General features: G+C 40.7%; 1 long non-coding RNA gene across 1 annotated transcript; it reads left to right on the plus strand.

Moving 5' to 3' along the window:
• Window positions 1-12,120: 12,120 nt before the first annotated feature.
• Window positions 12,121-21,326, plus strand: LOC121546047. Its single transcript, XR_005996330.1, has 3 exons — window positions 12,121-12,215; window positions 20,655-20,757; window positions 20,873-21,326. It is a non-coding gene; the product is annotated as an uncharacterized LOC121546047 (long non-coding RNA).
• Window positions 21,327-26,389: the final 5,063 nt, after the last annotated feature.

A 26,389-nucleotide genomic window follows, 5' to 3' on the forward strand; every position in this document is an offset into this window, starting at 1 on the left:
AGCAAGGGAGCACCAATGAGCTGCCTTGCTGATTGGAGATGTGATTGGCTTAGCCTAGTCTAATGACAGTGGTCATGTTGTAGTGATATGCTCAGTTCATATCAATGAGTAATTTGACCTGATCACATTTATAGCAGATTATGGTAATAAAACAATAAAAATGTACGCACACACAGTATGTGTACGAGAGATGTAGTCAAGGAGGTGAAGAAAGTTTCCATCTATTTTCATATACATTTTATACATCCCTATCACCTTGCCTACACTCTAAAAACATGCAGTGAAAAACATTGTTAGAAAAAGGACCTAGCCAACATTTTGTACACTACCCTTCAAAAGTAACAGACTAAGTCCCGTCCCTGTCACTAACTAATCACTACTTCAGGAGAGCTATCTTTTGGGAGAGGCAGGCACTATCACAGTTAATGGGTTATAAAACTAGCCATTAATCTCTGATAGCAGTTCGAAGCATATAATCTTACCCAGACTGGCGGCTCACTCTGTATCCATGGATACCTGCGGGTGTCATGCAGTGTTGGTTTCACCACCTCTGTGCTAACAACTTCATATTTAGCAACGGAATATATTGTCCTCGCCTCCTCTCACATCATACATAATTAGTCATGTGTTTCATTCTTGATACAGAAGCTGTATCACTGATCCATTGTGGGAAAGGCAGATACTATATCTTGGTTAGCCGTTGTGGTTTGTAGTACAACCCTTATAAGTCCAGGCTTATAAGTACCTGAAATTCCCTCTGATGTTTTTCAAGCCATCAGAGCAGACCAAATAGACACTGCCATGCTATTATGCTGTCAATACCCCTAACGTTAAGTGGTGTTGATGATACATTGCTATAACGACAATATTAAGGGTAAAGAGCTTGTAAGGGTTGTATATTCCTGGATGTGGGTTGCGTACCAAATAACACCCTATTCCCTTTAATGTGCACTACTTTTGACCAAAGCCTTACGGGCCCTGGTCAGAAGTAGTGCACTATAATAGTAATAGTGTACCATTTTGAACGCAGACCTGTTTTTTCCAGCGGAGCTAAGAGTAGCATGTAGTGATCTGGTAAAGTGGGTACCATATTTGGGAAAGGATTGGACGGACACTCACTGCGCAAATACCTCTTTGTTATCAGAAACTTAGAGAAACCCATTGAACCAATGGGGATACAAAATGGTTGCTCTCTCCATCAGTCTTCAGTCTTTGAGGATGTGTGTCTATATTGGTGTGCAGGTTGTCATAGGGTCTTACCATTTTATGAGGTCTACATTTGGTCTTTCCTACACACTGCGCACAGACGTCAGTTCAACGTCTGGTTTTGTTTTACATTTGATTTAGTTGTCAACTAATGTGAATTCAACGTGAAATCAACAAAAATGTGATTGGATTTAGGTTAAAAGTTGGGTGAAAAGAAAAACAAACATTCCCAATTCATCACATTGAATTGTTTTGTTGTAATGACATGGAAACAATGTTGATTCAACCAGTCTGTGCCCAGTGGGTGAGCACATTGGTAATATAGTGTTTTCTGATGCATTCCATAGGATTTCTTATCCAATGTTATGTATGAATATGATGGTTTTTTTTTTTTATATAATGATGCAAGTGACGTGTGTTCTATCACTACATTTTACTGCTGTCTATATACATTTTCATCTGTTGTTTGTATTACAGAGTACATCTATTTATACATGTTGTCTGTAAGTATACAAACTGCAAAACAAAATGCTCCTCTGGGTTAAATTAGGACTAGTGTACTTCCAGTAAAGAGGCTTCCCTGTTCATATGTGACTCGTTTCAGGAAACTAGGCGTATGTCCCACGTCACCACTTCACAGGAGAGGCATTTGAAAGCAAACATTAATGTTTTATCAAAATTCATTTTGGGGCAGAAATGCCTTCTGGAACATGTGAACTTTCATGTGCTTTAATAACAAACTTGTATTCCATCCGTAAAAACAAATAAAATTAGTTAAATTACAAGCCTAGTTGGTTTAGCCAAGAAAAACACAGGAAAACAACGTTTCTACGTTCTCTAGATCAAATTATAAGAAGACAATTCCTAAAAAAAATGCCACAACGTCATCAAAAGTACTTCTTAGCCATTTTTAGGCCTGTCCAAAATGGCCGGACAATGTCCGATTTCTTCTCATACCTTCAAGGTCTATCCTAGTTGTCAATAGAATGTCAACTAGACATCAGAAATGACAGAAGACCATTATGATCGGCTAATATTATATATTTTAAGGATGATGACCAATAGAGAACAAAACAGGATGGCGTGATGGGAAACATGAACTAGCTCTTTTCCAGCTAAAATCAACTCCAGCCAATCTCACAGGTGTATGAGTGAACGATTACCTGACTTGCCACTGGAAATAACTATTTGATTTAGCAGGGATTTTCTCAGTGTACCCGTGTGTGCAATGATGCAGGGAAGTGTGATCTTTAGCCATTGACAACTGTATCTACCTGGGGCCTGCTATTTTGGCAGGACTGGTAAGACAAAGTTGAAGTCAAAGAATTACCCGTCTTGCCGATCTGTCGACTGACTTGCTGTCTCTCTGTCGCCTGACTGGCTGCCTCTCTGTCACTTGACTGGCTGCCTCTCTGTCGCCTGACTGGCTGCCTTTCTGTCGCCTGACTGGCTGCTTCTCTGTCGCCTGACTGTCTGCTTCTCTGTCGCCTGACTGTCTGCTTCTCTGTCGCCTGACTGGCTGCCTCTCTGTCACTTGACTGGCTGCCTCTCTGTCGCCTGACTGGCTGCCTTTCTGTCGCCTGACTGGCTGCTTCTCTGTCGCCTGACTGTCTGCTTCTCTGTCGCCTGACTGTCTGCTTCTCTGTCGCCTGACTGTCTGCTTCTCTGTCATCTGACTGACTGCCTCTCTGTCGCCTGACTGGCTGTCTCTCTGGTGCCTGACTGGCTGCCTCTCTGGTGCCTGACTGGCTGCCTCTCTGTCATCTGACTATCTGTCTCTTTGGTGCCTGACTGGCTGCCTCTCTGTCGCCTGACTGGCTGCTTCTCTATCGTCTGACTGGCTGCTTCTCTGTCGCCTGACTGGCTGCCTCTCTGTCGCTTGATTGGCTGCCTCTTTGTTGCCTGACTGGCTGCATCTTGAGTAAAAATAAGTTCGTTTTTTTTTTAATGGGGACTTCTGGGGACTGCCCTTTTGTCATGGAGTGTCAACATGCTCAAATGATTTAGTTTTGCATGAGAATGATCACCGTCAGGCTGCATATATTAAAAGGTTAGAGCTGTCCCTCCTTATCACAGAACCACACACCAGCTGACTGGCGGAAGGAAGCCGAGCGTATCCCAATCTCTTCTTTGTCACACTGACGCCGTTCCCTCCGAATACCTGCGCTGGTTAACAGAGAGTTTCTGCACAGGAGGACAGTCGCTGAAACAAAGACGTGTGGTAATCTACCTATATTCACATTTCTCTGTGTTTCTCTTTCATAATATTATTCCTGCTCCCTCTGGCTTATCAGTATATTACTGGTAACTACTTAGAATAAGTCGGAGCTCATGACTTATGTATGGCGACGAAGGGTTATAATGCCAATAAATCCAAATGTTGTCAGGCACCGAGGCACGCCATAAATTAAATATGAATGCTGGGGATGGCAAGGGTAATTTGTTTCTCGTGAAGTTCTATGGGTAGAAGTTTCAAGCATCTGCGTCTATATGTGAAGAATATCTTTCCTCCAACAAGTTGGGTAACATTTCAACTTCTCTGTTTATTATGCGGTGCAATGCATCAACAATGCATAGTGATTGTTTAGGCCCAAGGGAAATCTAACTAACTGGGCTTGTTGCACTAGGACTACTTCCTAAATAAACAGCATTGAGTGTACCTTAAATTATTTATTATGCTGAATCAAAAGATCATTGTAACCAACGACAGCATTAGGAACAAAATTACCTGCCTTGTCAGATTAAATGTGTACTTCTTTTACTAAATGTTTTCCAAATCTCTACAAGTTATACAAATCATGGTTACACATGTCAAATGATGGTTACACATGTTAAATCATGGTTACACATGTTAAATCATGGTTACACATGTTAAATTATGGTTACACATGTCAAATCATTTTTTTTATTTTTTTTATATAATTTTTTTTTGTTTCGTTTTTTTTTGGGGGGGGGGGGAATGGATCAGCTTAATATTGCAGATAGATTGTATCTTCTATCAATGTAATTGTCTGCATCACTTCCAATCCCCCATGTTTTTTTTATTTTTTATATACAGTGGGGAAAAAAAGTATTTAGTCAGCCACCAATTGTGCAAGTTCTCCCATTTAAAAAGATGAGAGAGGCCTGTAATTTTCATCATAGGTACACGTCAACTATGACAGACAAATTGAGGAAAAAAAATCCAGAAAATCACATTGTAGGATTTTTAATGAATTTATTTGCAAATTATGGTGGAAAATAAGTATTTGGTCACCTACAAACAAGCAAGATTTCTGGCTCTCACAGACCTGTAACTTCTTCTTTAAGAGGCTCCTCTGTCCTCCACTCGTTACCTGTATTAATGGAACCTGTTTGAACTTGTTATCAGTATAAAAGACACCTGTCCACAACCTCAAACAGTCACACTCCAAACTCCACTATGGCCAAGACCAAAGAGCTGTCAAAGGACACCAGAAACAAAATTGTAGACCTGCTCCAGGCTGGGAAGACTGAATCTGCAATAGGTAAGCAGCTTGGTTTGAAGAAATCAACTGTGGGAGCAATGATTAGGAAATGGAAGACATACAAGACCACTGAAAATCTCCCTCGATCTGGGGCTCCATGCAAGATCTCACCCCGTGGGGTCAAAATGATCACAAGAACGGTGAGCAGAAATCCCAGAACCACATGGGGGGACCTAGTGAATGACCTGCAGAGAGCTGGGACCAAAGTAACAAAGCCTACCATCAGTAACACACTACGCCGCCAGGGACTCAAATCCTGCAGTGCCAGACGTGTCCCCCTGCTTAAGCCAGTACATGTCCAGGCCCGTCTGAAGTTTGCTAGAGTGCATTTGGATGATCCAGAAGAGGATTGGGAGAATGTCATATGGTCAGATGAAACCAAAATATAACCTTTTGGTAAAAACTCTACTCGTCGTGTTTGGAGGACAAAGAATGCTGAGTTGCATCCAAAGAACACCATACCTACTGTGATGCATGGGGGTGGAAACATCATGCTTTGGGGCTGTTTTTCTGCAAAGGGCCCAGGACGACTGATCCGTGTAAAGGAAAGAATGAATGGGGCCATGTATCATGAGATTTTGAGTGAAAACCTCTTTCCATCAGCAAGGGCATTGAAGATGAAACGTGGCTGGGTCTTTCAGCATGACAATGATCCCAAACACACCGCCCGGGCAACGAAGGAGTGGCTTCGTAAGAAGCATTTCAAGGTCCTGGAGTGGCCTAGCCAGTCTCCAGATCTCAACCCCATAGAACATTTTTGGAGGGAGTTGAAAGTCCGTGTTGCCCAGCGACAGCCCCAAAACATCACTGCTCTAGAGGAGATCTGCATGGAGGAATGGGCCAAAATACCAGCAACAGTGTGTGAAAACCTTGTGAAGACTTACAGAAAACGTTTGACCTGTGTCATTGCCAACAAAGGGTATATAACAAAGTATTGAGAAACCTTTGTTATTGACCAAATACTTATTTTCCACCATAATTTGCAAATAAATTCATAAAAAATCCTACAATGTGATTTTCTGGATATTTTTTTCTCATTTTGTCTGTCATTGTTGACGTGTACCTATGATGAAAATTACAGGCCTCTCTCATCTTTTTAAGTGGGAGAACTTGCACAATTGGTGGCTGACTAAATACTTTTTTCCCCCACTGTATATATACTCCCCTTTTTTACTTTTCAACCCCACCATCCTTTCCCTACTTGGAGTAAATTAGTGAACAACAATGCCCAGGCCTCTACTTCCGGTCTATACTTACTATGTACACATTATGGACAGAGTTAATTTTACAATAATTCTATTATATATATATATATATTATTATTTTTTTATATATCCGATCATTTTCATGATGTCCATCCGGTTTGCTTCTATATGCCATAACTTTCTAACTGTGCTCCTTCCCAAAAGCTCCCAACATACAACCTATATACTTATTATGGACACAGTATGCTTACATTATTAGCCATCTTTCTTATTATTTGTTGTTATTTGTTATTAGTCCCATCCTTCAACTCTATTCAATACCTCCCATCTATCTCTTAACACCATCCATATAGGATTTCTATTTGCCATATATATTTCAACCGTACTGTGATGTTTTACAAAAATTCTGAACCTTTCTATTCTCATTGCTTCTACAGATTGTGAATTAAAAATAAACATTTTTGCTAAAAGTATTATTATATTATTGATTGATTGACTATGACTTTTCAGATCACCCAGTAATGCTATCTGCAAGGTTAGTTCCAGGTAAATATTGCAATCCTTTAGCCATTCCTGGACCTGTGTCCAAAAACAAGCTACAAATGGACAGAACCAAAACAAATGATCTAATGATTCTATCTCTTCACAGCAAAATCTGCAGAGCTGGGAAGATTGTATCCCCCATATAAATAACATTCTATTGGTAGCAATAATTTTATATAATAATTTAAATTGAAAGATTCTAATTTTTGAATCCGGTGTCGCTTTTGCGTGTCAGTTCATAAACACTATGCCATGGGATCGGTACGTCAAAGATCTCTTCCCAACTATTTTGCAATCTATATGGGACGGCTGTCAATCCTTTGGTCCTTAAGTGAAACTGATATACTTTTTTATTTATCACAGTTTTCCTTAACCAATTATGTTATTTAATGCAAGGCCGACAGACAAGTTCCTTACTTTCTCCCCCTTCCACTTTCCTCTTCCACTTTTGCGGTAAGGCTGCAATTATTTTGTTGTAATTTTGGGTAGAGCAGACATTTCCATATGTTTTTGTTAGCTGCATGTGCGACATAACTCCACCAGTCCTACCGATGATATCATTTACGAAGATTATACCTTTTTTAAACATTCTGTCAAAAAAATTAAGGTTTTTTGTCAATTAGTATATTTTAATTTAACCACAATATTTGTTGCATTATTTGTTCTGTCGTTTCTGGAGGATTAAATTGAAATTGCAACCAACTTTCTATGGCTTGTTTTAGAAATAGTGACATTTGGGAGATTATTTCCTTTTCAAATAACTGAAAGTGAGAGGTTGTAATCTGAATAAAGGGAAAAAGGCCTTTCTTGAACATTGGATGAGACAATCTTACTAATTTGCTTGAGAACCAGTTCGGATTTAAGTATAACTTTTGTATGACTGAAGCTTTTAGTGATAGGTCTAATGCTTTAATATTTAATAATTTCTGTCCTCCGAATTCATATTCATTATATAAATATGCTTTTTTAATTGTGTCTGGCTTGCCGTTCCAAATAAAATTGAATATTTTTTTCTCATATAATTTAAAAAACTGTTCGCTAGGCGTAGGCAAGACCATAAGCAAATAGGTAAACTGGGATAATACTAAAGAGTTAATCAGGGTGATTTTTCCACAAATTGACAGGTATTTTCCTTTCCATGGTAGTAAGATCTTATCTATTTTTGCTAACTTTCTATAAAAATGTATTGAAGTGAGATCATTTATTTCCTTTGGGATATGTATTCAGAGTATATCCACATCACCATCAGACCATTTTATTGGTAAACTACATGGTAATGTAAAAACTGTATTTTTTAGTGATCCAATACGTAATATAGTACATTTGTCATAATTTGGTTGTAATCCAGAGAGGTTAGAAAATGTATCTAGATCCTCTATGAGGCTGTTGAGGGATTCTAGTTGTGGATTTAAAAGAAAACATGAATCATCAGCGTACAATGACACCTTTGTTTTTAAGCCCTGTATTTCTAATCCTCTGATATTATTATTGGATCTGATTTTAATAGCTAACATCTCGATGGCCACAATAAATAGATATGCCGATAGTGGACATCCTTGTTTCACTCCTCTTGACAGTTTAAAACTTTCTGAGAAATAGCCATTATTTACTATTTTACACCTAGGGTTACTATACATGATTTTGACCCATTTTATAAGAGATTCTCCAAAATTGAAATGCTCCAGGCATTTATATATAAACCCCAGTCGAACTTTATCAAATGCCTTTTCGAAGTCTGCTATGAATAGCAGGCCTGGTTTCCCATATTTTTCATAGTGTTCTATTGTTTCCAATACTTGCCTTATATTATCTCCAATGTATCTTCCATGTAAAAAACCTGTCTGATTAGAATGAATAATATCCGACAATACCTTTTTAATTCTATGCGCTATACATTTTGCTAGGATTTTTGCATCACAACACTGAAGTGTAAGGGGCCTCCATTTTTGTAAATGGACTGGATCTTTATATTTTCCACTTGTATCCTGTTTCAGTAATAATGAGATCAGACCTTCTTCTTGAGTGTCAGATAATCTACCATTTACATAGGAGTGGTTAAAACATGCTAATAACGGTCCGCTTAGTATATCAAAAAAGGTTTGGTATACCTCGACTGGTATGACTAATTTATTCTGAGCCTCTATGTTACAGTTTTTATTGCCATCTATCTGTTCTGTTAGATTTTCTATTTCCTTTCTTAGTATAAACTCTTTTGACCTAAATTGCTTTTGTTTTCGAGATGAGTACTGAATTGCATGGCCTCTAAAGGCACATTTAAAGGTGTCCCATACAATAAGGGGATTCGCTGTACCTATGTTATGTTGGAAAAAGTCAGTTATAAATTCATTTGTTCTAATTATGAATAAATTATCATCCAATAGGCTTTGATTACATTTCCAATATCCTCGCCCACGTGGAAATTCAGTAAGAGTAATGTATATGCCTATTATATGATGCTCCGACCGCATTCTGTCCCCTATCAACACTTTTTTTACTTTTGGTTCCAACGAGAATGAGATAAGAAAGAAGTCAAGACGACTAGCTTGATTCAGTCTCCGCCATGTATATCTCACTAGATCAGTATATTTAAGCCTCCATATATCTACTAGTTCTAATGTATCCATGACATTCACAATTTCCTTAAGAGCATGTGGGTGATTGTTTGTGGATTGTTTGTGGTGTGATTTCCTTTACACATGTCAAATCATTCTTACACATGTCAAATCATTCTTACACATGTCAAATCATGGTTACACATGTTAAATCATGGCTACTCATGTTATATCTTGCCTGACAAATGCACATTGTGATTGTGGTGACAGTGTCATCTAAACTGGAGCAAGCAGTTATCAGGAGTAATTCAAAAGAATGTACAGTTTTTAATAAGGACTGGTTTACTGCACTGCGCTTAAAAAGAGAGTAGGCACGTTTTCAAAAGTGCACTTATCAGGAGTCAACTGTATACTCTCAAAACTTGTGTTGTCGTCAAACCACCAAACCCAGACTCGGCAAAACGTGAAGCCTTCGGTTGCACCTCCATATATATTTGACACCGTGCAATAGGCCTGCTTAACTGTCCTGACAGGTAATCAACTGCAATTTCATGCGCTATTCTAATGCAGCCGTCTGACGGAATCCTGATGATTTCCTCCAGTGCCTCGACAGACGAGCCAGGATTAGTTTTCGGTGGAGCGTCTCGAGCGAGCAGCTCTGGGAAAGTGACAGGGTCAGGAGCACCGGAACATGACCTCCTTACCACCTAGCTTCAGCATGTGAGGTAATACACACTATCTCTCTCTTTCACACACACACACACACACACACACTCCCAGGAATTGCTAGATGAAATATCATGACTTGTCATCAAAGTCAATGGTCTTCAATAAGCACATCAAGATGACAGAGGAAGACTGGGTGCTGAGGGGAGAATAAAACTCCCATTAAACCTCAACATGGACTCCTCAGATCTAACGACAGAGAAAACATGCCCCTAGATGTAGAGAGAATTGACAGTGATGCCAAAAAAAAAGACAAGCGATGAAAAAAAGATCTATGTAAACAAACCATTAGAGGCAAAAAGCCTACGAAATCCAGAGCGGTCCTGGAGTTTCAGTCCCCTTCAAAGTCAACCCCCTGATGTTTTCAATATGAGATCAAAGTAAAAGTCCTATAGTGATGCTGTATTGTACTATTACAGCGATTGAAAAACACCCCGCTGGAAATGCTATTTCCGGACAGTTGGATGCAGCGTCGATTAAAGGCGGGCTTATTTTTCACTTTTAAAGATGGCGTTTTTTTTCTCCATACTTCTGAAGGAGAAAGGCTAAAATGGTTCTGTGGCTTTGTGTAAACATGACAAGGCTATAAAACCCCAGCCACAGCAAAAGGGATTTTGAATACTGGGCTTGAAAGCTAGATCATGCTGTTCTTTGGGATCACACTGTGTTTTGAACCAAAGCTGTTTTGAACCAAAGCTACTGCAAAATACAAAAACACAATTGCTATACACTACATATTTGAATTACATGGTTACGTGTTCACAGTATTGACAACCAGGTGAATGCAGGGAAATGGTTAAATATTGAAGGCGTCTGAAAGTACTTTCGTCTCTCCAGTGATACTCTTTCATTATGTTGTGAGTTTGTGGACGGATCACGAGGGAGACAGGCATCATCTCCTCTTGAGAACTCTCCTCTCAGCCTCTACTCTCTCTCTGTTTACCTCCATTTCTGTTTCCTTCCCCTCTGAAGCTGGGCTGCAGGAATCCCCGGTGAAAGCAACAAGATGAAAGTCTTCAGGCAAAAGCAAAGCTCAGCCCAAAATTCCAGCAAGGATAAGAATGACGCAGACAGAGGGGTATTTCGCAAAGAGAGCTGAGCAAAACCCCTAGATTTTTTAAAGGTAGACTGTCAAATTGCGTCTATTTCTGGAATCAGACTCCATCTGGATTCAACTCATAACCCTAATCAAACCAGAGCTGAAAATGTTGCTACCTGCTGATTCGTTACGCACATTGATAGGTAGGAGTATCAAATACAAACATATCCATTGGCCCAGTACCAAAAGTACAACATTATTGCTGCCAAGTGAGTTTATTTTTAAAATTATTATTTTAAAAAGTGGAATTTGTTGCAACAAATCTATCAAATGAACGTCTAGGAGGAAACCTGAATTGATTGTTCAAGAATATAGTTGAGAATAGGGTTGAGGTTGCTCACATTGCAGCAGGTTGCAGATTAAATGTCTAGCCTTTACCGGACTACATTTTGAACAAACCTTCAAAATATCTTGAGTTGTTTCTGTGTTTACAGAACAGTTAAGTCCCCAGCCCATTACCCTGGCTATGTGAAATACAGCTTTTTATACAACTCCAAAGACTGGCCCATTTCTCAGCTTCAAGTGTGTGTTACATTGCTGTTTGATCACGTATTTCCTTTCCAATAACAAATACTGTAGGCTACTCACTTTCATTTCACAATCTCTCCAAACACACAGAAAGAAATTCAGGGATGTGCTCTGTCTAGACACACTAAACCCTCCCAAGGCCCTCCCTCCCACTCACCCTTCATAACACACACACACACACATCCGCTCCCACCCCCCACCACCTTACATACACAAACTAAAACAATCAACACACACCCATGCTCTCACATCACTCTTTCATGGCTGTTTTCATTTCGGAACCCTTGTTTTTCTTGTCTATCGAGTTTCCCCTCCGTCTGTGAAATGTAAGTGATCGGGCGGGGTTTTTCTGAGTGATTCAACGGTGCATCAGTGTCTGGGCCAAACTGGCGGCAGGTAGCTTAGTGGGAAAGAGCGTTGTGCCAGTAACCGAAAGGTCGCTGGTTCTAATCCCTGAGCCGACTAGGTGAAAAATCTGTCGATGTGCCCTTAAGCAATGCACTTAACCCTAATTGCTCCTGTAAGTCGCTCTGGATAAGAGCGTCTGCTAAATGACTAAAATGTAAAACCAAGCCGTGCATATTGATCAGAGCAGTGACACCTGGAGGAGTCAGGGTGAGCAGAGCAAGCACACTGCTGCTATACTGGTCGCCAAGACAAATGGCTACACTGGTCGCCATGACAAAAGTTACACTGGTCGCCATGACAAAAGCACAGAGGAAGTATCAAGTGGCCACAAGAATATCTAAGCTGTGTCCACAGCACCTCCTGCAGCGCAGACGACATTCATTGCCGGAAATTCGTGTATTCTGATAGATCCACAAAACCAATGGTAACACTTTACATGAAGGTAATTATAAACCCTTTATGAACCCCTTTATATGAGAGAGAGAGTTTTTTTTTTCAACAGAACATGCTGAACTGTGAGTACAACTTACATTAGAATACATGTAATGTATAAAGGGCAACTGAATGCAAAAAAAAACAACTTTTCTGGTTGAAAACGGCCGTTGTGGCATCGATATTAGTCTGAAACATTTATTCCAGTGCCAAAATTAACAAAAAAGTCTAAGTAGGATCATTTTGGTCAAAAGGTCAGTATATTGCAAAACTGTAAGATTTGTGTAACTGAGATCATCACGACTTACATGAGGGTTGTAAGACTAGGGAGAAACAGCAGCACGAAGAACAAGTTGCGCTGTGTGCGCTCAATACGTCGCCAATGTTATGTTGAAAGAACACTTGGCCCCTAAGCCCTTTATGGAGTGGCCACTTGCTGATGTGATTGATAGTGATCACTTGAGTCTGCCACTGTTTTGGGCTAAATGAGAATTGAGACGATGCTCAACTGCCACTTGTCAATATTCCAAAACTCTAAACCCATTCGCGAGCATCTTGTGTCCCCCGCGACCTGTTTTGTAACATGATTCCCTATGAAACACTGCCAGCTTTGTTGTTCCAACTCTGGTAATAGATATTGAGAAAGTTGGAACAACAAAACGTCACTGAAGCACACACGTTGCCACTCGCCAGTGACTTGATTAGCTGATTTAGCTATGTGGCCTGGCTGCTCAATGTGCCTACTAGCTACAACTAGCTAGCTTCATTGACAAACACAGAGATGGAACTTAGGTAGCTAGTGATTTTAGGCACTGATAAACAGCGTGTAGATTGTGCATTATTTACAATAGTTTCGACAGCTTGCTGATAATGAAGTTGTAGACATGTTCTCAAAAATCAGTCCTGAGGGCAGCCAGCAGCAGCTGACTAGACACTGTCTGCAGTGCTCTGACTAGTTTTCAAATGTTTTACTTGAGAAATACTGTACCAAACACCTGTATAAAACGCTCAACTGAGCCCTCCTCCACAAAAACGTAAAAATGTTTTACAGATTTCTTGATTTATCTTAGATTAACTATGACTATTTGAGGAATAAGTAGTGGCTATGTTGTTGCTACCGTGCCTCAAGAGGGACAAACAACAGTAACTGCCAGGGTACGATAGCGTACATAACACACCCACATTGAACCACATCCCCAAGACTCAAATCTCGTTTTTCTTAATGAAAACAAACAATTGCTTTTTGGCCATGATAAACACGGGTGAATTCCCCCCAGAATTAAAATTTTAAATAACGGAAAAGTGGTGCGTGCATATGTATTCACCCCCTTTTGCTATGAAGCCCCTAAATAAAATCTTGTGCAACCAATTACCTTCAGAAGTCACATAATTAGTTAAATAAAGTCCACCTGTGTGCAATCTAAGTGTCACATGATCTCAGTAAATATACACCTGTTCTGAAAGGCCCCAGAGTCTGCAACACCACTAAGCAAGGGGCACCACCAAGCAAGTGGCACCATGAAGACCAAGGAGCTCTCCAAACAGGTCAGGGACAAAGTTGTGGAGAAGTACAGATCAGGGTTGGGTTATAAAAATATATCTGAAACTTTGAACATCCCACGGAGCACCATTAAATCCATTATCAAAAAATGGAAACAATATGAAACCACAACAAACCTGCCAAGAGAGGGCCGCCCACCAAAACTCACGACCAGGCAAGGAGGGCATTAATCAGAGAGGCAACAAAGAGACCAAAGACAACCCTGAAGGAGCTGCAAAGCTCCACAGCGGAGATTGGAGTATCTGTCCAAAGGACCACTTTAAGCTGTACACTCCACAGAGCTGGGCTTTACAGAAGAGTGGCCAGAAAAAAGCCATTGCTTAAAGAAAAAAAGAAGCAAACAAGTTTGGTGTTCGCAAAAAGGCATGTGGGAGACTCCCCAAACATATGGAAGAAGGTACTCTGGTCAGATGAGACTAAAATTGAGCTTTTTGGCCATCAAGGAAAAGCTATGTCTGGCGCAAACCCAACACCTCTCATCACCCCTAGAATACCATCCCCACCATGAAGCATGGTGGTGGCAGCATCATGCTGTGGGGATGTTTTTCATTGGCAGAGACTGGGAAACTGGACAGAATTGAAGGAATGATGGATGGCGCTAAATACAGGGAAATTCTTGAGGGAAACCTGTTTCAGTCTTCCAGGTATTTGCGACTGGGACGGAGGTTCACCTTCCAGCAGGACATGACCCTAAGCACACTGCTAAAGCAACACTTGAGTGGTTTAAGGGGAAACATTTAAATGTCTTGGAATGGCCTAGTCAAAGCCCAGACCTCAATCCAATTGAGAATCTGTGGTATGACTTAAAGATTGCTGTACACCAGAGGAACCCACTTGAAGGAGCTGGAGCAGTTTTGCCTTGAAGAATGGGCAAAAATCCCAGTGGCTAGATGTCCCAAGCTTATAGAGACAAACCTCAAGAGACTTGCAGCTGTAATTGCTGCAAAAGGAGACTCTACAAAGTATTGACTTTGAGGGGGTGAATAGTTATGCACGCTCAAGTTTTCTTTCTTTTTTTTGTCTTGTTTCTTGTTCGTTTCACACCAAAACATATTTTGCATCTTCAAAGTGGTAGGCATGTTGTGTAAATCAAATGATACAAACCCCCCAAAAATCAATTTTAATTCCAGGTTGTAAGGCAACAAAATAGGAAAAATGCCAAGGAGGGTGAATACTTTCGAAAGCCATTGTAGGTAATATGAAATTGCCATATACAGTGAGGGAAAAAAGTATTTGATCCCCTGCTGATTGTGTACGTTTGACCACTGACAAAGAAATGATCAGTCTATTATTTTAATGCTAGGTGTATTTGAACAGTGAGAGACAGAATAACAACAAAAAAATGCAGAAAAACGCATGTCAAAAATGTTATAAATTGATTTGCATTTTAATGAGGGAAATCAGTATTTGACCCCCTCTCAATCAGAAAGATTTCTGGCTCCCAGGTGTCTTTTATACAGGTAACGAGCTGAGATTAGGAGCACACTCTTAAAGGGAGTGCTCCTAATCTCAGTTTGTTACCTGTTTAAAAGACACCTGTCCACAGAAGCAATCAATCAATTAGATTCCAAACTCTCCACCATGGCCAAGACCAAAGAGCTCTCCAAGGATGTCAGGGACAAGATTGTAGACCTACACAAGGCTGGAATGGGCTACAAGACCATCGCCAAGCAGCTTGGTGAGAAGGTGACAAAAGTTGGTGCGATTATTCGCAAATGAAGAAACACAAAATAACTGTCAATCTCCCTCGGCATGGGGCTCCATGCAAGATCTCACCTCGTGGAGTTGCAATGATCATGAGAACGGTGAGGAATCAGCCCAGAACTACACGGGAGAATCTTGTCAATGATCTCAAGGCAGCTGGGACCATAGTCACCAAGAAAACAATGATCATGATCTCATGATCATTGCAACTCCACGAGGTGAGATCTTGCATGGAGCCCCAGGCCGAGGGAGATTGACAGTTCTTTTGTGTTTCTTACATTTGCGAATAATCGCACCAACTGTTGTCACCTTCTCACCAAGCTGCTTGGCGATGGTCTTGTAGCCCATTCCAGCCTTGTGTAGGTCTACAATCTTGTCCCTGACATCCTTGGAGAGCTCTTTGGTCTTGGCCATGGTTGAGAGTTTGGAATCTGATTGATTGATTGCTTCTGTGGACAGGTGTCTTTTATACAGGTAACAAGCTGAGATTAGGAGCACTCCCTTTAAGAGTGTGCTCCTAATCTCAGCTCGTTACCTGTATAAAAGACACCTGGGAGCCAGAAATCTTTCTGATTGAGAGGGGGTCAAATACTGATTTCCCTCATTAAAATGCAAATCAATTTATAACATTTTTGACATGCGTTTTTCTGGATTTTTTTGTTGTTATTTTGTCTCTCACTGTTCAAATAAACCTACCATTAAAATTATAGACTGATCATTTCTTTGTCAGTGGGCAAACGTACAAAATCAGCAGGGGATCAAATACTTTTTTCCCTCACTGTATAGCCTTATTATGACGTGTGTTTCTCTCTGCAAACGTTTGTTGAATTGTTGTCTGAAAAGGACTCAAGACTCATCATCAGGTCTTTCTAAATCAACACTGGCAGAGCTGCATACAGTCTTTTGCTGCCACATTAAGCTTGGATAGATCTAGCGGCATCTAGCTCGGGGGATCCCTTGCTGCGGCATCAGGGCTGGAGTCACTGTAGTCAGTGTAGTGGGTGGGTGAGGGAGAAGGAAGGGGGATTTTCTCCTCGGTACCACAACAGGGAAGGAGACAACCAGCATCCCTGTCTCAGCCCCCCAGTAAATAAACATCTAAACACAGTCCTCCTAGGCCGGGTTTCCTCAATCGAAGGACATAAACTGGGAGGGAAGAGAGGCTGCATATAGAGGTGGCCTGGGAGAAGTGAGGTAGACCCCGCGGCAGGCCCAAACGAGCTGTCCATTGGATCAATACTTCATTCCGCCTCAGTATTTTTAGAACAAGCTCCTTCGCAGCTTTGCCTCCCATAAATTGTTTGGCTCTCTGCCAGCTGCCACTTGGCAGACAGTCAGCTCCTGGAGGATCAAAGGAGAGCGAGGACAGTGAGGGGGGAGTGGCGCCGCTGAAGTAAGCTCAGCCTCAGAGGCACAGCTGGATCTCACCAGAGTAGCACAGGCTAATTCTGTCGGCTGCGATCGCAATTGAAGAGGTTGCTGCAGAACCTTTACACACGCTTCCTGTATCGCTAAAGGTGATGTGTAGCCTACACTGGTGTCTGACACTGCCAACATTGGAAGACACTTGACTTTACGTTGTACATGATGTCCTAAAATGGACACTTAATGGTTCTGCCCTTATTCCTTCATAGCGGCCATGAGAAGAATAACCTGTCATAACATCTCACTACAGTACGATTCATATGTTGCCAGTGCCATGCATCTTTCATGGAACTACAACCTGTACTGACATCATCCTCCACTTGGGCCCCTTCAGTCCAAAACCAACTGTGTTATCTGACCATTAGATTACACATCACATACCATCTGCTCGGTCCGTTATCTCAACAGACCTAGGGGTTGCAGAACGTCATTGGGTTCCCACTTCAGTCACGGATGTAGCCTAATGAGCTGACAATGCTGGATGGCAGCTGAACGGAAAGAGGCTCCAGCGGGGAGTATGGAAACCCAGGTGCACCTGTCTACTCACAGGGGGAGGACTGTAGGAGACACAGTGCTGCCTATTAAAACAGTGACATAATTGATAGAGAATAAATTGGTGGTGTTGATTAAAGTTCAAGGTAGGAAAGGAGTTTGTTCAGATTGTTTATAGAGAGAGTTAGCTTTGAATATAGGTTTATGCTCAGAGCATGGCAAGCTTAACCTAGTTGGGATTTCAAGGCTCTGGCAAGTTAGCACAGAAAGTAGAAATGTAAAGTCCACATTTCTTTTACCATATATACTCTCCTTCGTATTTATTTGGACAGTGAAGCTAAAACGTTTAATTTGGCTCTATACACCAGCATTTTGGATGTGAGATTAAATGTTTCATATGAGGCGACAGTACACAATGTCACGAATGTCATGCATATCATACTCCCCCCAAAATGCTAACCTCCACTGTTATTGGTAATGCTGAGAGGTTAGCATGTTTTTGGGGCATGATCTTTGTGCCTCTGTAACATTCTCTCTCATCATTATTCACAATTCAGTCATGGTTATCCGTAATCTTGGTAGCATCCATATTAATGTAGAAGTGTTTAGAAACATATTATATTCTTATTTGCAACAAAAGTGACTCCAAAATGACACAATACATTACTCACCATTCAAATGCATACAGGTTTGCAGAGTCACAAGCTTGATGTAGTCATTGCGTACTAGGAATATGGGACTAAATACTAAACTTTTGACTACTTTCATACACTATAAGTGAATTTGTCCCAATACTTATGACACCTTCAAATGGGGGGACTAGATACATCAAGTGCTTTCATTTCTAACTGGTAAAACAGATATGTATGAAAAGACCCTCAAATAAAAGGTGACATTCTGTACTGTCGCCTCATATGAAACATTTAATCTAAAATCCATAATATGCTGAAGTATACAGTCATGGTCAAAGGTTTTGAGAATGACACAAGTATTGGTCTTCACAAAGTTTGCTGCTTCAGTGTTTTTAGATATTTTTGTCAGATGTTACTATGGTATACTGAAGTATAATTACAAGCATTCCATAAGTGTCAAAGGCTTTTATTGACAATTACATTAAGTTTATACAAAGAGTCAATATTTGCAGTGTTGACCCTTCTTTTTCAAGACCTCTGCAATCCGCCCTGGCATGCTGTCAATTAACTTCTGGGCCACATCCTGACTGAAGGCAGCCCATTCTTGCATAATCAATGCTTGGAGTTTGTCAGAATTTGTGGGTTTTTGTTTGTCCACCCGCCTCTTGAGGATTGACCACGAGTTCTCAATGGGATTAAGGTCTGAGGAGTTTCCTGGCCATGGACCCAAAATGTTGATGTTTTGTTCCCCGAGCCACTTAGTTATCACTTTTGCCTTATGGCAAGGTGCTCCATCATGCTGGAAAAGGCATTGTTCGTCACCAAACGGTTCTTGGATGGTTGGGAGAACTTGCTCTCGGAGGATGTGTTGGTACCATTCTTTATTCATGGCTGTGTTCTTAGGCAAAATTGTGAGTGAGCCCACTCCCTTGGCTGAGAAGCAACCCCACACATGAATGGTCTCAGGATGTTTTACTGTTGGCATGACACAGGACTGATGGTAGCGCTCACCTTGTCTTCTCCGGACAAGCTTTTTTCCGGATGCCCCAAACAATCAGAAAGGGGATTCATCAGAGAAAATGACTTTACCCCAGTCCTCAGCAGTCCAATCCCTGTACCTTTTGATAATATCAGTCTGTCCCTGATGTTTTTCCTGGAGAGAAGTGGCTTCCTCGCTGCCCTTCTTGACACCAGGCCATCCTCCAAAAGTCTTCGCCTCATTGTGCGTGCTGATGCACTCACACCTGCCTGCTGCCATTCCTGAGCAAGCTCTGCACTGGTGGTGCCCCGATCCCGCAGCTGAATCAACTTTAGGAGACGGTCCTGGCGCTTGCTGGACTTTATTGGGCGCACTGAAGCCTTCTTTACAACAATTGAACCTCTCTCCTTGAAGTTCTTGATGATCCGATAAATGGTTGATTTAGGTGCAATCTTATTAGCAGCAATATCCTTGTCTGTGAAGCCCTTTTTGTGCAAAGCAATGATGACGGCACGTGTTTCCTTGCAGGTAACCATGGTTAACAAAGGAAGAACAATGATTTCAAGCACCACCCTCCTTTTAAAGCTTCCAGTCTGTTATTCTAACTCAATCAGCATGACAGAGTGATCTACAGCCTTGTCCTCGTCAACACTCTCACGTGTGTTAACGAGAGAATCACTGACATGATGGCAGCTGGTCCTTTTGTGGCAGGGCTGAAATGCAGTGGAAATGTTTTTTTGGGATTAAGTTCATTTTCATGGCAAAGAGGGACTTTGCAATTAATTGCAATTCATCTGATCACTCTTCATAACATTCTGGAGTATATGCAAATTGCCATCATAAAAACTGAGGCAGCAGACTGTGAAAATTAATATTTGTGTCATTCTCAAAACTTTTGACCACGACTGTACATTCTCATGTACTAAGGTGTGTTAAATTCAATTAACACCATCATGCTCTTGTTTGTTGAATATTCCTAGGACAGCGTGCTTCAATACAAAGTGTTAGATGAAACCCTCAGAGGTGTAAATGACTTTATCCCATGTACAGTGAATCACATAACTTACAAACAATTAAAATAAATTTTCATCATAAATGAACAAATTAAATAACAATATTGACAACCTTTTGGTGTCTGGCCGATTGAAATGATAATCAGCACTCACCTTTCAGGGAATCAAGCTTATAGGCTTAATACTCAGGTAAAAAAAAAAATCAGTCATTCTCCATATGCTGGAATCATTCTCCATACACTGAAATCTGTGTCACGCTTAAGTCTTGCTGAATAAATAAAATAAACAGGTGTGTAAGCATGAATGAGTGAGTCAGCAAGGCTAAATGAGTGCGAGCCAGCTAGCAATATTATCCTGTTTTGCCTGAATGACAATATTGGGCTGTGAATTGTTGGCTGTATGAATGTAATATCATTAATGCATTGCCTGAAAATCTTTGTGGTAGTGTACATAAAGTCACACACTATTTGCCAATTACTTGAAAATGTGTTTAGTCATTCTGAAATATTAGATCTAAAAAAGCCTCTGATTCATCGAGTATCTGATGCCAGAGTAAACAAGGCCTGAAAGAGTTCAGGGGAGTGGACATCAAAACACTGCATTGAGGCAGAAATCTAAACCAGTCCTCTCCCTCCCTCTCTAGCCCCCCCTTCTCTCTCCATCCCCCTATCTCAATTAAGATGCAGACAGGAGCAAACCTCGTTGGTGAGAGAAAGGGAAAGAGAGAGAGAGAAAATAAACCTTAGGTAACGTGTAATCCCTCAGGCCTTTTTGTCCTGCATATTCATGACTTGTTCTGTACCCACCTCATTTTTCTTATTTTCATAATTTTTTTATTCTTCCTCAAACTCTTTTTTTCAGGGATGGAAAAAGGACAGGGAGGGAGCGTTTACTGAACTTCTGAAGGACACTCGAGGGAGATACGGCACACCTGAAGGGTCACTATCATCGGTCAGCCACCTTTCAGCGTTGCAGAAATGTGTGAACTACTAGAAGAAGTGGGATGACCGCTGCATTATCGCTTCCACTCTCGAAGGGAAATATGTCCAGTATTTTGCTCTGCCTGTTGTGTGGGAGGGTTGAAGGGGGATCATTCTCGGTCTCAAGTGGGAGGTGTTGAACCACCACAGAAGACAGGAGAAGAAGAAGGCTCATTGTTAATGTCATCAGTAACTTCATTGCCAGCTTTAACTCAATCACACCTCTCTGGGCTTAGTCTTTTGGGCGGTGCACCACTTAATATTTGGGCCCTGTTATGTTATGATTCCAATGCCATAAACACAAACTCAATGAAACATTCACTTGGCTGTAAACATGTAATTGCCACAATTAAATGAAATTAGCCACACACTCTCGGGAATGTTGCTTTTCAGTCCAACTGTTGCTTAACATCATGGTCTGACCTGAGTTCATCTGATTTGGTCATAAAGTGGTTTCAGAAGAGCTCTATTCTGATTTGGTTATAAAGTACTTTCAGAAGAGCGAAATTCTGATTTGGTCATAAAGTGGTTTCAGAAGAGCGATATTCAGATTTGGTCATAAAGTGGCTTCAAAAGAGAGATATTCTGAATTGGTCATAAAGTGGTTTCAGAACACAAATATTCTGATTTGGTCATAAAGTGGTTTCAGAAGAGCTCTATTCTGATTTGGTCATAAAGTGGTTTCAGAAGAGCTCTATTCTGATTTGGTCATAAAGTGCTTTCAGAAGAGCGAAATTCTGATTTGGTCATAAAGTGGTTTCAGAAGAGCGATATTCAGATTTGGTCATAAAGTGGTTTCAGAAGAGCGATATTCAGATTTGGTCATAAAGTGGCTTCAAAAGAGAGATATTCTGAATTGGTCATAAAGTGGTTTCAGAACACAAATATTCTGATTTGGTCATAAAGTGGTTTCAGAAGAGCACTATTCTGATTTGGTCATAAAGTGGCTTCAGAAGAGCGATATTCTGAATTGGTCATAACGTGGTTTTAGAAGAGCTCTATTCTGATTTGGTCATAAAGTGGTTTCAGAAGAGCGAAATTCTGATTTGGTCATAAAGTGGTTTCAGAAGAGCTCTATTCTGAATTGGTCATAAAGTGGCTTCAGAAGAGCGATATTCTGATTTGGTCATAAAGTGGTTTCAGAAAAGCGATATTCTGATTTGGTCATAAAGTGGTTTCAGAAAAGCGATATTCTGATTTGGACATAAAGTGGTTTCAGAAAAGTGATATTCTGATTTGGTCATAGTGGTTTCAGAAGACTTCTATCCTGATTTGGTCATAAAGTGGTTTCAGAAGAGCTCTATTCTGATTTGGTCATAAAGTGGTTTCAGAAGACCTCTATCCTGATTTGGTCAAAGTGGTTTCAGAAGAGCTCTATTCTGATTTGGTCATAAAGTGGTTTCAAAAGAGGTATATTCTGTATTATCTGTGTGTAGTCATATAAATCTACCATTGATCCACAAGTAGCTCTTTTTTCTATGGCAAGATGGGAGTGACATGAAACACGTGACATGAAACATGAGTTGATACAGAACAAAACCTAAAAGGTAAAAAACAACCTCTTATTTGAAAGGGATTATCCTCTCTCCTTTACCTCTTCTGCCCACATCCCTTGAAAAAAATAATGTAACACACTAGCAAAATAGAGAAATAATTGTTATCCACATCAGAAAACAATCTCTGGAGCTGTTGTGTCATGTTCTATCATGCACAGGTTTGGAATTCAAGAGTGTATTGGAAGATTTAAGCAAATCTACTTCTCCCCCTCCCCATCACACATCCACAGCCGAGGAGCTCAACTTTTGAAACGTTTGTGTCTCGGCCAAGGTTGACAATGCAAACATTTCTCATCAAAATATTAGCATTCTCATTGTGAGATGAAAGATTACTCTGGAAGCTGAGCTTAGCCATGTGCAATAAGAACTGACGCCGGTACGCAGTGTGCAGAGAAGGCTAGACGACACCACGGGTCGCTTACATTAAGTTGTTTAACTGTCATTGTGCCCTGGGGAAATATGTGGGTAATCATTTTTTAAAATGTTTTTTTCTTCTTCTGCAGTTCTTTGATCTTCCACTACTTATATATGCAATAAGGTCTGACAGTATCAAGATTACCATGAAACCGAATTTACGTGAATAAAATCACATTATATAAAAAGTTAATGTAGAAATAAAGTCCCAACAGTCACCGGAAAACAGCCAAATGGTTTTGAAAATGGTAAGATTAAAATGTATTCATAAATAATAAAGGAAAATGTTTAAAGAATATATACAGTGAGGGAAAAAAGTATTTGATCCCCTGCTGATTTTGTACGTTTGACCACTGACAAAGAAATGATCATTTTAATGGTAGATTTATTTGAACAGTGAGAGACAGAATAACAACAAAGAAATCCAGAAAAATGCATGTCAAAAATGTTATAAATTGATTTGCATTTTAATGAGGGAAATAAGTATTTAACCCCCTCTCAATCAGAAAGATTTCTGGCTCCCAGGTGTCTTTTATACAGGTAACGAGCTGAGATTAGGAGCACACTCTTAAAGGGAGTGCTCCAAATCTCAGCTTGGTACCTGTATAAAAGACACCTGTCCACATAAGCAATCAATCAATCAGATTCCAAACTCTCCACCATGGCCAAGACCAAAGAGCTCTCCAAGGATGTAAGGGACAAGATTGTAGACCTACACAAGGCTGGAATGGGCTACAAGACCATCGCCAAGCAGCTTGGTGAGAAGGTGACAGCAGTTGATGCGATTATTCGCAAATGTAAGAAACACAAATGAACTGTCAATCTCCCTCGGCCTGGGGCTCCATGCAAAATCTCACCTCGTGGAGTTGCAATGATCATGAGAATGGTGAGGAATCAGCCCAGAACTACACGGGAGGATCTTGTCAATGATCTCAAGGCAGCTGGGACCATAGTCACCAAGGAAACAATTGGTAACACACTACGCCGTGAAGGACTGAAATCCTGCAGCACCCGCAAGGTCCCCCTGCTCAAGAAAGCACATATACATGCCCGTCTGAAGTTTGCCAATGAACATCTGAATGATTCAGAGGAGAACTGGGTGAAAGTATTGTGGTCAGATGAGACCAAAATGGAGCTCTTTGGCATCAACTCAACTCGCCATGTTTGGAGGAGGAGGAATGCTGCCTATGACCCCAAGAACACCATCCCCACCGTCAAACATGGAGGTGGAAACATTACGCTTTGGGGGTGTTTTTCTGCTAAGGGGACAGGACAACTTCACTGCATCAAAGGGACGATGGACAGGGCCATGTACCATCAAATCTTGGGTGAGAACCTCCTTCCCTCAGCCAGGGCATTGAAAATGGGTCGTGGATGAGTATTCCAGCATGACAATGACCGAAAACACACAGCCAAGGCAACAAAGGAGTGGCTCAAGAAGAGGCACATTAAGGTCCTGGAGTGGCCTAGCCAGTCTCCAGACCTTAATCCCATAGAAAATCTGTGGAGGGAGCTGAAGGTTCGAGTTGCCAAACGTCAGCCTCGAAACCTTAATGACTTGGAGAAGATCTGCAAAGAGGAGTGGGACAAAATCCCTCCTGAGATGTGTGCAAACCTGGTGGCCAACTACAAGAAACGTCTGACCGCTGTGATTGTGGTCCTCTGTAGCTCAGCTGGTAGAGCACGGCGCTTGTAACGCCAAGGTAGTGGGTTCGATCCCCGGGACCACCCATACACAAAAAAAAATGTATGCACGCATGACTGTAAGTCGCTTTGGATAAAAGCGTCTGCTAAATGGCATGTTATTATTATTATAATGTTATTGCCAACAAGGGTTTTGCCACCAAGTACTAAGTCATGTTTTGCAGAGGGGTCAAATACTTATTTCCCTCATTAAAATGCAAATCAATTTATAACATTTTTGACATGCATGTTTCTGGATTTCTTTGTTGTTATTCTGTCTCTCACTGTTCAAATAAACCTACCATTAAAATTATAGACTGATCATTTCTTTGTCAGTGGGCAAACGTACAAAATCAGCAGGGGATCAAATACTTTTTTCCCTCACTGTATACACTACCAGTCAAAAGTTTGGACACACCTACTCATTCAAGGGTTTTTCTTTATTTTTACATTGTAGAATAATAGTGATGACATCAAAACTATGAAATAACACATAGAACCATGTAGTAACCAAAAAAGTGTTAAACAAACCAAAATATATTTGAGATTTGAGATTCTTCAAAAAACCACCCTTTGCCTTGATGACAGCTTTGCACACTCTTGGCATTCTCTCAACCAGCTTCATGAGGTAGTCACCTGGAACGCATTTCAATTAACAGGTGTGCCTTCTTAAAAGTGCATTTGTGGAATGTACAGTGCCCTCCACTATTATTGGCACCCCTGTTTAAGATGTGGTCGAGGACTTCCAAAAATTCTCATTTTTTTTTAAAACAACATAGAACCCAAATGCAAAAAAAGAGAAAAATCCAACCTTTTATTTAAGTACATTACTTTGGTGGTAAAAAAAAAAAATCACACATTTAGAAAAAAAAAAACTTGAAATCATGTGTCCCACAATTATTGGCACCCCTAACAATTCCGCTGAAAAATTTAATTGATTTTTAAAAAATATATTTTTCTGTAGTTGCTAAAGTTGGTCAGGGTATCTAGGAACTTTTAATTAGTAATTCATGACTTCCTTTTTCCCTGGGATATAAATATGACGTGACACAGAGGCCTAATTCTCTTACCCATTTGTCAACATGGCAAAGACAAGAGAACACACCATTCAAGTAAGGCAGATTTGTGTCGACCTTCAAAAGTCAGGCAATGGCTACAAGAAAATAGCCACTCGCCTTAACTTGCCCGTATCTACAGTCAGAGGAATCATTAAGAAGTTTAAAACAACTGGAACAGTGACAAACAAGGAAGAGGTCCCAAGTTTATCTTGCCACAACGCACAGTGAGGAGGATGGTAAGAGAAGTAAAAAAAAGTCCTAAGCTCACTGTCACAGAATTGCATCAAAGAGTGGCATCTTGGGGTCACAAAGTCTCCAAAACAACCATCAGACGCTCTCTACATGCCAACAAGCTGTTTGGGAGGCATGCAAGGAAAAAGCCTTTTCTCACTAACACTCACAAACGTAAACGTCTGGAGTTTGCTAAGCGGCACTGGGACTTCAAATGGGATCGTGTGCTTTGGTCAGATGAGACTAAGATTGAGCTTTTTGGCAACAAACACTCTAAGTGGGTCTGGCGTAAAACAAAAGATGAGTATGCCGAAAAGCACCTCATGCCCACCGTGAAGTATGGTGGAGGATCTGTGATGCTGTGGGCCTGTTTCTCTTCCAAAGGCCCTGGGAACCTTGTTAGGGTGCATGGCATTATGAACGCTTTGAACTACCAGGACATTTTAAATAAAAACC

Source organism: Coregonus clupeaformis, chromosome 3 (genome assembly GCF_020615455.1).
Source record: "Coregonus clupeaformis isolate EN_2021a chromosome 3, ASM2061545v1, whole genome shotgun sequence".
NCBI classification, from domain to species: Eukaryota; Metazoa; Chordata; class Actinopteri; order Salmoniformes; family Salmonidae; genus Coregonus; species Coregonus clupeaformis.